The sequence below is a fragment of the Pinus tabuliformis genome, chromosome 1_2 (genome assembly GCF_031772625.1).
Source record: "Pinus tabuliformis cultivar Carrire ecotype Pingquan chromosome 1_2, CPIR1, whole genome shotgun sequence".
NCBI lineage: Eukaryota > Viridiplantae > Streptophyta > Pinopsida > Pinales > Pinaceae > Pinus > Pinus tabuliformis.
This window is the reverse complement of record NC_142298.1, coordinates 63,612,788-63,623,865: the sequence shown is the minus strand read 5'-3', so window position 1 is coordinate 63,623,865 and position 11,078 is coordinate 63,612,788. Positions and strand designations below refer to the sequence as shown.

The following is an 11,078-nucleotide window of genomic DNA, read 5'->3' as shown; positions in this document are numbered from 1 at the left end:
AAAATCCTCCAACTGATAGTACATTGTCCGTTCCTCTGATCCCAATAGGGTCTCTGACTGAACTGACATGCATGAGTTATTTATGAGAGAATATTCAATTATTTGAAGTGCAACTAACCTAACTGGAGTTAACTCAGTTAACTGAGCTAACTAATTACAACTCAAAATACAACTCATCCTGATCTCCTTAATCAAGGGATAACTTCCTCATTCAAAGGGGAAACTGTTGCATGTCTTCACATAGACTTCATGTTTGATTTTCTACAACTAATTAACTCAAGATGAATTAATTAATTATTTCACAAACAACTGCTAAGATCAAATTCGAATTTTAATTCTCAATTTTAGTTTAGGGACTAACTAAAATTGGAATGTATCCCGAAATGCTATTTATAGCAATGCTATTTTTAGCATTTCTATTTTATCATTCCTTGTTGCTATATCCAACACTGGTACCTAAAATGCTATTTATAGCATTTCTATTTTTAGCATTTCTTGTTGCCATTTTCAACAAAATGTAATTTATACCCAATACATTCAATGCAGAAAACAGTAAATAAATACACAAGAATGGTATAAAAATTCTCTTTATTAATGCTTCAAACGCTTACAAACACAACCTATCCTGTGCATTCAGCTACAGGGGTCCGCGCACTCAACTATGGACTACTAGGCCTCTGTGCACTCAGCTGCAGAGCCTTCTCCTACTCAATGACCCAAGACTCGACTCTACACTTAGATCTTCCGCTATCCTTCTACTCCATCAATTCTAACTTAGAGCCTCGCTCTATTTATACAACCCCACGGCCCGTGGACCATGGGTAGATCTCTAAAGCTGACATTACATTTACAAAAATAAGGGCAGACAACCCTATGACTCATTTACAAGTTCGCGCTCCGCACCCATAAAATGTGGAGTCTTTACATCGGATTTAGTCAAAATCTGGGCTTTAAGCCCCAAAACTTCCCTTGGGGGATCTCGCGCCCAACATGGCCTGTCGGCCTTTTTTTTTAAATAATTTTTTTGTTAATATAGTTTTGCTGTGGCGAGGGTGGTGGCTCGCAACCTCGTTTATATATTTTTTTATTTTTTTTAATAACAAATATTTTTTTGAATTTGTGTAATATAGGGGATATTAGACCAATTAACGATCCAACAAATTTGCCCGCTTTTGGGAGCTAGGTTTCATGCCTCGAGGTCAGTCAAATTGTAGGAAACTTAAACCTGGCCCACAACCCAACTTTGACCAAAACTTTGACTGGCTCGTTCTCCCTCATATGAGATCGGATTGACAAACCGTTCACACTGTTGCAATTAGGACGACAAGATCTACGCTCTGGTCCTGGTTCGAAAGAATTCTGATCACTTTGATTTTTGAGCTTCCATAAGCCCTCTTTGTCCTGTGTGTGTCTCTGGAGCCACCTGGATCAATCCTCCCCATTGAGGAGCTTTTGTTCCTCCAAAAGCATGAAAAAAAATCTGCAACTTTTATGTACCTTGTCTGCTTCACAAGCGTCCTGAAAATGTCTCGCTTCCATCTCCTTCACCTTTGTTCTTCAGAGCCTTAAGCGATGAGCCAACACCTGCAACCTCTGCAACCTGTAGTACATTGTTTTGCAAATTACATGCTTGTCTTACATGACCAACTAATGACCCAAGCATCCCATACTTGCCACGAGTTTATAACACATACTCGGTGGTCAAGTTTACATCGAAATGGAAACAATACCCCAACTACGAAAACAAGGCCAACATATCATTGTTGCTTCAACAAGTGATGGAAAACACATCATCACTACAACACATGATTTACAAAAATGAGGCCAAACACTATTGTTTCCTTGAAAAGTGATGGAAACATGACATCACTTTCACAGTTTATCATGCAACTCAAACTAAGACCAAACATCAATGTTGCTTAACAAGTGATGGAAAACACATCATCACTATTACATTTTAAAATGCAACATATTATTTACAAAATCATGACCATGACAAGCTAACATATCTAGAAACCATTTTTCACTTATCAATTGTTTCACCTGGTTCATGCGTCGACGCTTTATCTTTAAGGCACTGCTTTGGATGGAGCCTCCAACATATGGCTCTTTGTTGACCACCTCTGTTGCAATGACTGCAATAGGTCTTCTTCCTCTAGATCTTCTTTACCTGCTGTTGAGAGGGTATTTCATGCCTCCTCCTTTTGTGTACTGCCATTCTTTTCCAACACTTAGAAAATGTATGGTTATGTAATTCACAAAAGGTACATGTTTTTCGATGTCTTGATTTATTTCCATCATTAAAAACATGATTATAATAGAAATGAGCATTCGAATGTTGAGACTGGTTATACCTTTCCTAGCTATCTCCGATGTAAGTATGGCAATGAGAGCTTGCCTCAGCTCCTTCCCTGCAATGGGCACTGCCATGGGATGATGGGGATTTGTTCCTATCATTCTCTTTCCTTGATGATTTTGACGATATCTCGGAAGAATCTGACACCTTCGAGCATTCTTCCTTGGTGTATCTCAAGCCTGCAAATTGAGGTCTCTGTACAACCTCCAATGGTTGAGTTATGCCTTGGTTATTAACACCAAGTTCTTTTTCCTCCTTGCACCTCATCCTGGTAAGGAGCCTCATGTTTGTCCTTGTAATTGGTATCTCCACATCTCCAATAGAAATCATACTATGTGAAGATGAAACGAAAGGAAATCAACATCTTTTACCTCCTCTGTCAATTTGGAAAGAGCTGATGAGGGCTTTTCATCATCTGTTGTTGTTGGTTCGCTAGCTATCTTGGCACATTCCCCAACTTCCTTTCTGACATACCCAAGTCATGCCTGACGGGGTAATTCTTCTGCTTTGATGGGGTTGACAATGCCTTCGCCATTAGTGCCTAAGCCTTTTCCTTCATACCCCATTTTCTTCAATAGTTTGGAGACAATTTCTGTGGTATGATTTTCAAAAACAACGAAATCATCATCATGACACATACATGAATTTATAGAATTACTTTTTACCTCACATGGGTCACGCTGTAGCTTTTCCAAGGCCTCGTCCTTAGCTTGCAATTGTTGTAGCAAACTCTGTTTTTCCTCTTTCTCTTCATGTAGAAGCATCTTCAATTCAACGTTCTCTGTTTGAAGATTTTGTTTTTTGTGCTTCAGTTCTTCCAGAGCCTCTTCCGTGGCTTGCAACTGAAGCTGCAATCGCTCATTTTCCTTTGTCTCTTTTTGTCGAGTTTCATACATTATTTACACCTTTTGGGAAATTTTGAGCATGGTCTCGTACATTGCTTTTTATTCCTCTATCCCTACATGTTCCATTGTTCACGCTTGCAATTCACATCCACACAAATACCACTTTGATACCAAACTTGATCCGAGTTGACTCAACTCCTGGATTTAACCAAGATCTTTTACTTTCGTGATGTGATTAGAATTGCAATTAAAATAGCATAAAGGAACATAAATGCATGCTGTGAAGAAGAAGGAACATGACAATCATCAACAACATAATACACAAGACGTTGATAACGGAGTTCGTCCAGGAGGGACTACGTCTCTGGGCCCCGGTGTCAAGATGGTGTAGGTTGCTACATTAAGTGTTGTAAATAGTGATGATGTACATAGGTGGTGACGTCGCTATCATACAACGAAAATGCCCTCACGCAGGAGTGGTGCTAAGAGATGTTCCGCTACAGGAACTCTCAGTAAAAAATGACTCCTATCAGTATGACACAAACTCATGCATGATGATAATGAACATCCTACCAACATGACATAAAAGGGATCTCAATGCAATCAAACATGGCGACACATGAGTATCCCATCAACATAACAACAAAGGGATCTCAAACAAGACATGACGAATCATGACAACAAGTACATCCCACAAATGATTCCACATCACATCAAGCATGAATCATGAGACACGTAAGAAACAAGATCCCAGATCAAACATCGAACAGGGATTTGTGCAGCACAATGCATAGCCAAAAGAAGTACATGAACATACTACATATACCTCACATCCTAGGACCATCTGAAGAAAAGGATGGCAAACTACTGAAGTTGGTCGTACCATAAAATGAGCGAATGGAAAATATGAATGCACCATCAGATTTGTGGTGTCGAATAGTGAAGAATCGACTATCAAATTTCTGAATTCTGAGAAAGTGAAAATCTAGGGCTTAAGGAATCTTTTAGATCCCCCTAGATTCCTCAAAGATTCCCTCCTCCGGGTCCTCTAAAAATCTGTTGCTCAGATCAAAAGTCTGACTGCGCCATCAGGTTCGTGTCGCTGAGAGGTGTAAAATCGACATAAAATTTGTCCAATTTGGACACTGCAAAAATTTCACCCTCCTAAGAATTTCGCCCAATCATGGTTCCGCCTGTGTTTTTCTAGAATCATGGTTCCACCTAAAAAACAATTAAAAAATATTATACCTCAATTTCCGTGCTGCACCTTGGCCTTTGTGCACTGAGCAAATGAGGGTTTATATAATGTTTTTGATAGGTGAATTTAACAATGTGGACGGTTGGGCGGATTGGTAAAGATCCTCGAATTATAAGGAGGAAACCTGGTGGTCAAACCCCAACCGCTCCATGTTAAAACATTTCTCTTTTTAAAAAACCACATATATTTTGTTTTGGGGGGTCGGGTCCGCATTGGGCGGCCTGCCCCATAACCTCCGCAACACATTGTATTAAATGGGGGTGAGGACAGCTGGCGCATTTAAGGTTTGTTGTTTGGTTGGGCCACCTGTGGTGCGAGCCGACCACGTGTCCGGGCGGGTTCGATTCCCACCAGCCCAAATGTATTTATGGTATAGTATGGTGGCAATGGGGTGTGGGCCGGGTCCACCGGAGGTGGCCAGCTCACCCCCTTTAAAATAGTTCAACGCATATGGGAGTCAGTTGGAGGCTTGGCGGGGTAATGGCCATCGAGCCATATTAAATTTAAATTATGTATGGTGGTAGTTGGGGCCGACGGGGGTCATGGCATGTCGGTCATTTTTTTTAATAAGTTTTTTGTTAATATAGTTTGGGGGTGGCGGGGGTGGTGGCCAGCCACCTCATATATATGTATATATAATAACAAATATTTTTTTGAATTTGTCTAATATAGGGGATATTAAACAAATTAACGATCCAACAAATTTGCCCTCTTTCGGGAGCTAGGTTTCATGCCCCGGCTTGGTCGAATTGTAGGACACTTAAATCTGGGCCACAGAAAAATTAATGATCCAACAAATTTGCCTGCTTTCGGGAGCTAGGTTTCATGCCCCCAGTCGGTCAAATTGTAGGACACTTAAATTTGGCCCACAACCTAACTTTGACCAAAACTTTGATTGGCTCGTTCTCCTTCATACGAGCTCGGATTGACAAACCATTCACACCGTTGCGATCAGGACGACGAGATCTACGCTCTGGTCCTAGTTCGAAAGAATTTTGATCACTTCGATTTTCGAGCTTCCATAAGTCCTCTTTGTCATGTGTGTGTCTCTGGAGCCAGCTGGATCACTATAATACAGTGCCTTGAGATGGATGAGATTTGGTGTATGCATTACACATGGTTGTCATTATGGGAATTTCTAAGAGTGTGGTTCTTTCCTGCTATCTAATACATTACATATGCAACGATTTATATAATTTTTGCCAAGCTTTCAGGGTGGCAGAGAGGAGGTGGTCATGCAACTGGTAATATTCAAGTGCAACATTATGTTTTAGTGAATGGTTGGCAGTTGACTTTGTTATAGTCATAGGAGGTCTTTGTACATTGTTGTTTCCTCGTACGTTTCTAACAACGTACGTTTCATGTTTCAACGCTCATTATCACTAGGTTCAATAGCTTGTGATTGTTGGGTTATAAGTTCTTCTACGAAGTGTCTGCGGTTTCATGTAGGGTGTCAATTCTTCATGTTATCCTTACATAATACAGGGTTTGGTCCCTCTTTTGAATTGGTCGTTGTCCTTCCCTCGACGATACCATAGTCCCTCAACCCTGTCGGGATTTCATTTAATTGTCTAGTGTTGGTTTGCAGAGTGTGATATAGGGGATCCTTTTCCATTTGGTTATGAAAAATTCTTAGACCTCACTACTGCTTGGTTAATTCAAACGTCTCAAGTTGTGATATCGTCTGGTCCTCTTGCCATAGGGGTTTCTAGGAAGTTGAAGTAGTTTGCAGTTTCCGTAGGTAAGTGTTTTCGAGTAATTCATGTTCAATAACACATAATCCTCCAAAGTGTACTTGACGACTTGTTTGTTCAGGTAGCAGTGGGGACTCTCATTCCGGTCATCGCCCATAAATTGCTAATTATTGTTATTGTGGTGTCTTATTATCCTAGTGTTAGTCATCGCTGGATAGTTCAGTTACCTTGAATGAATGTCTTGTAGTTTGATTACAGGTCTCAAGATCAAATGGATCCTCGTCAAAGACTACCCAACCACAAGGGTGGTGCTCTGGGGGTATCCTCATCCAGACATCGTAGGCCATTTGGGTGGGAGTCGGTTGTAAACTTCTTCGATTATGCTCCCATGGAGGTTAGAAAGGAGATTCTAACTCTGGAAGCAAAGGAGTTTGGGGACCGGATGTGTCATTTTGATTTAGAAATTGGTAGTAGTAGCCTCAAATGGGTTCCTGATCTAGGGAAGTTGAGGAAGAGAAGATTGCATTTCCTTCACTCAATAACACTACTCAATATGGTAATTTGTGACAAACATGTGGACAACTACAAACTCTTTGTTCGTTGGGAAGGGTTAAAGAGAATATTGAGGGACATCACTTATGATCTAGATGATATTATGATCTAGATGATATAGTGGTCAGATTAAATCGAGTGGAGCACTTCGTGGTTTCAGACTCCAACGATCATTAGGAGGCTGCAGTCATAAACGTCCCACCCCTTAACATGGTCAATGGAAACTCCTCTCCTCACACCTCGTTTATCATCTTGGATGAATAAGTCCACTACTAATTATGTTTATACTTTCCTCTTTGGAAGTCACTTGTTGTTACGTTTAAAAGATATTATTGTCTTGTTATGGATGCCAATGGTGTAGATTTGTAAATTTGGTTATGTCAGGATGAGCCTTTTATTTTTGAAAAAAACGACACTCTAAAAGATTCTCTTTATGCCATCAAAGTTTCCCACATAATATAATCCTTTAGATAATTTGGTCATACTCAATTTGGTAGGTTTTTGTGATGATTCTGAAAAGTAATTGTAATTCTCTTTATGCAATCAAAGATTCCCACGTAATATAATCTTTTAAATAGTTTGGTCACACTCAGCCTAATAGATTTTTGTGATGATTCTTGAAGATAATGGTCATTCTATAGGAAAAGAAAAGAAAGTTTACCAATATAATATTTTTTTGAGTATTAATAGAAATCCGTTGACGAAATTTACAAAAAAAGAGAAAAGAAAAATGAAAAGAGAACTAAAATTCGAGAGCGACCCGAAATATAGGGATTGGTTAAGTCATTCAACGTACGTTCTCTTCCCACCCCAACTTCGATTATGTGTGGGGGTGGGACCTTTACTTAACCTTATAAAATCGATAACAAACAAATATTATTAAATTTTGTAACTTTTACTTAAGCTTATAAAATCCATAGCAAACCAATATTATTAAATTTTTTCATATTTTTTAATAGGATCTTCCCTTATGGGTAGGGTGGGACTTTTACTTAACCTTATAAATTCGATAACCAACCCATATTATTGATTATTTCCATTTTTTTTTATAGGATCAAAGGTATCATAAAATTTTAAAAAATTGGAAAACTAGATAAATTTTTGCATTTTTGCAAACTCAAAAGTGAGATACACTTGCCTATCTCGCCTTATAAAGGAGACGTATGAAATAAAATCATAGTATGGTCTTTAATTGATGTATAAGAGGTTTTTTTTTTAATTAAAAACTTTTTCTTATATATATATTTATGAGAATTATAGTTAAAATAGTTTATTATTGGATTTAATTTAGAAAGTTTGTTGTTTTATTTTTCAATTTAATTTGTTTAGCATCGATTAGGGATTTATTGAAATTACAAATTTGACAGGTGAACTCTTTATAATCAAATGTTTCAGGGGTTTTTGATAGTGTTGAATCTATATATTGTCAAAAAAACTAGTTTAAACAACACAGATAAAAAATTGACCACAATTATTTTGATTAAATTCCTGAAAATAAACTCAAAAAAATCACATTAAAAAACAACATACCCATATAAAGCACAGACACATATAAAATCTTTCAAGTTTGATGGTTATAATCAGAACGACAAACACAATGGAAGAATTTACAGGGATTTCTGAAGGAAAACTCAAGGGAAATACCTGCTATGCCTCCCCTATAGCTTGTGCAGTTTTTGGATAAATATGGACGAGGCAGCAGAGTGACACATGACTGGTGAAAATAGAGACTTTCTGAAATATGAAGTACTAAGGCAGGCAAGTAAGACCAGGAGTATTAAAATGGGGCCACCTCAACTGTTACAAAAAGCATGGATGGTGGCGAAAGTCAATTAATGTGGTTGACGTGGAGGGAGGAGTGAAGCCGGGGCGAACCTTCGACGCACAATAGAAGGAAAACGTCAAGATAGAGCCGCGTTGAAAAGGTGATATCCAAAAGTATTAAATTAACGGGGCGGCAAATTAAACTGTATTAATCTTTTAAGAATTTGGTCAAAAATTTTGATTTTATGTTTGGATTAGTTTTAACGAATTGTTTTTAGTGTAAAAATTTTGATTTTATGTTTGGATTAGTTTTAACGAATTGTTTTTAGTGAGAAGTTTTGAAAGTTTTTCTGAGAAGAACTCCCCTTAACTTGGTTCATTGAATTAATTTAACAAATATTAATATAAATCAATTACTAAATAATTTAGTAAGCTATAAATTATTAATTTAAAAATTTCTTACATTTTAATTTAATTACTAGCATTTCAATCGCCTTACTTTAAATCCGATTTAAGATTTAACTTTTTCTTGAATCCGTGTTACAGATTTAGAAAAGTGAGATATTGAGTCTCCTCCACGTATCTCACACAGAAATCGAATTTATAAGTTCACAGAGAATTTGAATTTCAAGCGCCCACGATGGAAATCAAAATGGTGGAAGATAGAGAGCGATAGGAGCGCACCTGGTGCCCTGCTACTATTTCCCCTCCTCATCTTTAGTCTTGCCATGGCAATGGCAATGGCAATGGACGAAGACAACCCCGTCCACCAGGTGGAATCCCATCAACAGATCAAGTGTTCGAGTCCCTCCTCCCGCAGAGATGGCTGCCATTCTCCGCCACGCAGAGGCCGCAGGATTGAACATCGCGAACTGCAAGAACTTAAAAATCGTAATTAATCATTTTCAGTGACTATCATATATTTTATATTCTTATGTTGTTTCTTTGCTTGGTATTTTGTCATTTTGATATTTACGCCGTAAGGCGTTCCCTCTGGAAACGACTCCCCTCTGGCATTACGTGTACATTTGTGGGCCTTTGATTTCTAATGTTAGACGATTAAAATAGTTTCAACCGTGCGATTAATTCTAATTACAACCATGCGATTAATTCCAATTAACCGTGCGATTAAGACTGGTAGCGGGTAGCGCTTGCTCTTCACTATCCATTGTCTGGAACACTTCTGCTACCAGAACGGCATTTTAAGTTCAATCGCCGGATGGCTTGTTCAGGGCCCAATTATAGACGTGTTTCCTGGTGTCAAATCTCGGTTAAAATTCATCACAACAAACATGGAAGTCGTATTCATCCTGGTAGGGTGGGAAATCATCGGCTGGAGATGTCTTATCTCTGTAGCGTACTATGGAAGATGGCAAAGCTGGAATCCAAATGAAAGATGGTATACCTATTTCCAGGTAGAGGACTTTTGGACCAGGTACATCGTTGAGTTGCAGGAAGCAGCATCCAAGAAGCAGAAAAGTATTGTTGATGAAAAGGTAAATAAAATGATTGGCTCGGAAGGAATACTTTTTATGGGGTTTGTTGCGATGCAGCGCCTTTGCAACAGTGACCAGCGGTGCATCATCCTGCCTCTGTCAATTATTTGGGACCAGTAATCCCTTGGGGATCTCCATTAACCCAACACAGCTGTTCGCCCTCCCGGGGCTGTGCAATGTCAACTCCCCGCCTCTCACCCAGTGCGCAGGTACGCCTCCGTTTCTTGATTTTTTTTCTTCTTTTTCCTGTTATGAGATTTGAACACGAGACCTAACGGCAATCTTTTATTCTTTTAATTTCTCCAGCTGCAGGGATCCCGGTTGGAGCTCCAACTAGCGCGGACGTTCCTGTTAACCCTCCCGTCGCTGCTCGTCCAGGTTTTCTTATTTTCCCGTCGTTTTTTATAGTTATCTTTTATGAATTAAATTATATATAACAAAGTCAATTCCTTCAATTATGGTCTCAGGTTCGAGTCCTGCGGGTGCTCTTCCATCTCCTGGACCTTCTCCTACTGTAAATCCACCTACTGCAACTGTAAATCCGCCGACAACAAGCGTGGGTGTTCCTCCTGCGGAGTCACCTTCTGCACCTTCAGGTGGTTCGAATCCTGGAAATCCAGGTTCTAATCCTGGAAATCCTATTAGCAGTGGAACTAATCCGTCCTCTAATGACCATCCAATTACCAATGTGGGCAGCGGAGCCGATACCGTCTTCACACAGTCAGCCTTTCACCTTGTGGGTGCTCTTTTAGTTTTGCTTTGCATATAAAAATAATATAGTTGTTATCTATGTTGTTATACAGACTGCATCCTGAATATTCTGATTTCTTTATATAAAATTTATAAATTATTATTATTTCAGATTTGATACTTTTGCCATGTGTATTGTGGAAGTTGTTTCTTATCCATCACAATAAACGTTGGTGAAATAATCAATCAATATCATTGCCATGGATTCAAAGACGCAACAAATTCTACAAATTATTATTATTAGTTTGAATGTGTCTGGAATAGTTTTTATTTTTTCTTCAATTAATTTATAAATATTATTAATTCTAGATGTGTCTGGAATAAATTAATTTTTTATTAATTTCTTTTTGTGTTCCATTAATT

The 11,078-nt window shown here is 38.6% G+C and overlaps 1 long non-coding RNA gene across 1 annotated transcript; it reads left to right on the top strand.

Moving 5' to 3' along the window:
* The first annotated feature begins 9,489 nt into the window (after nucleotides 1–9,489).
* Nucleotides 9,490–10,810, top strand: LOC149204429 (uncharacterized). Its single transcript, XR_016251775.1, has 3 exons — nucleotides 9,490–10,174; nucleotides 10,272–10,343; nucleotides 10,433–10,810. It is a non-coding gene; the product is annotated as an uncharacterized LOC149204429 (long non-coding RNA).
* The last annotated feature ends 268 nt before the right edge of the window (nucleotides 10,811–11,078 follow it).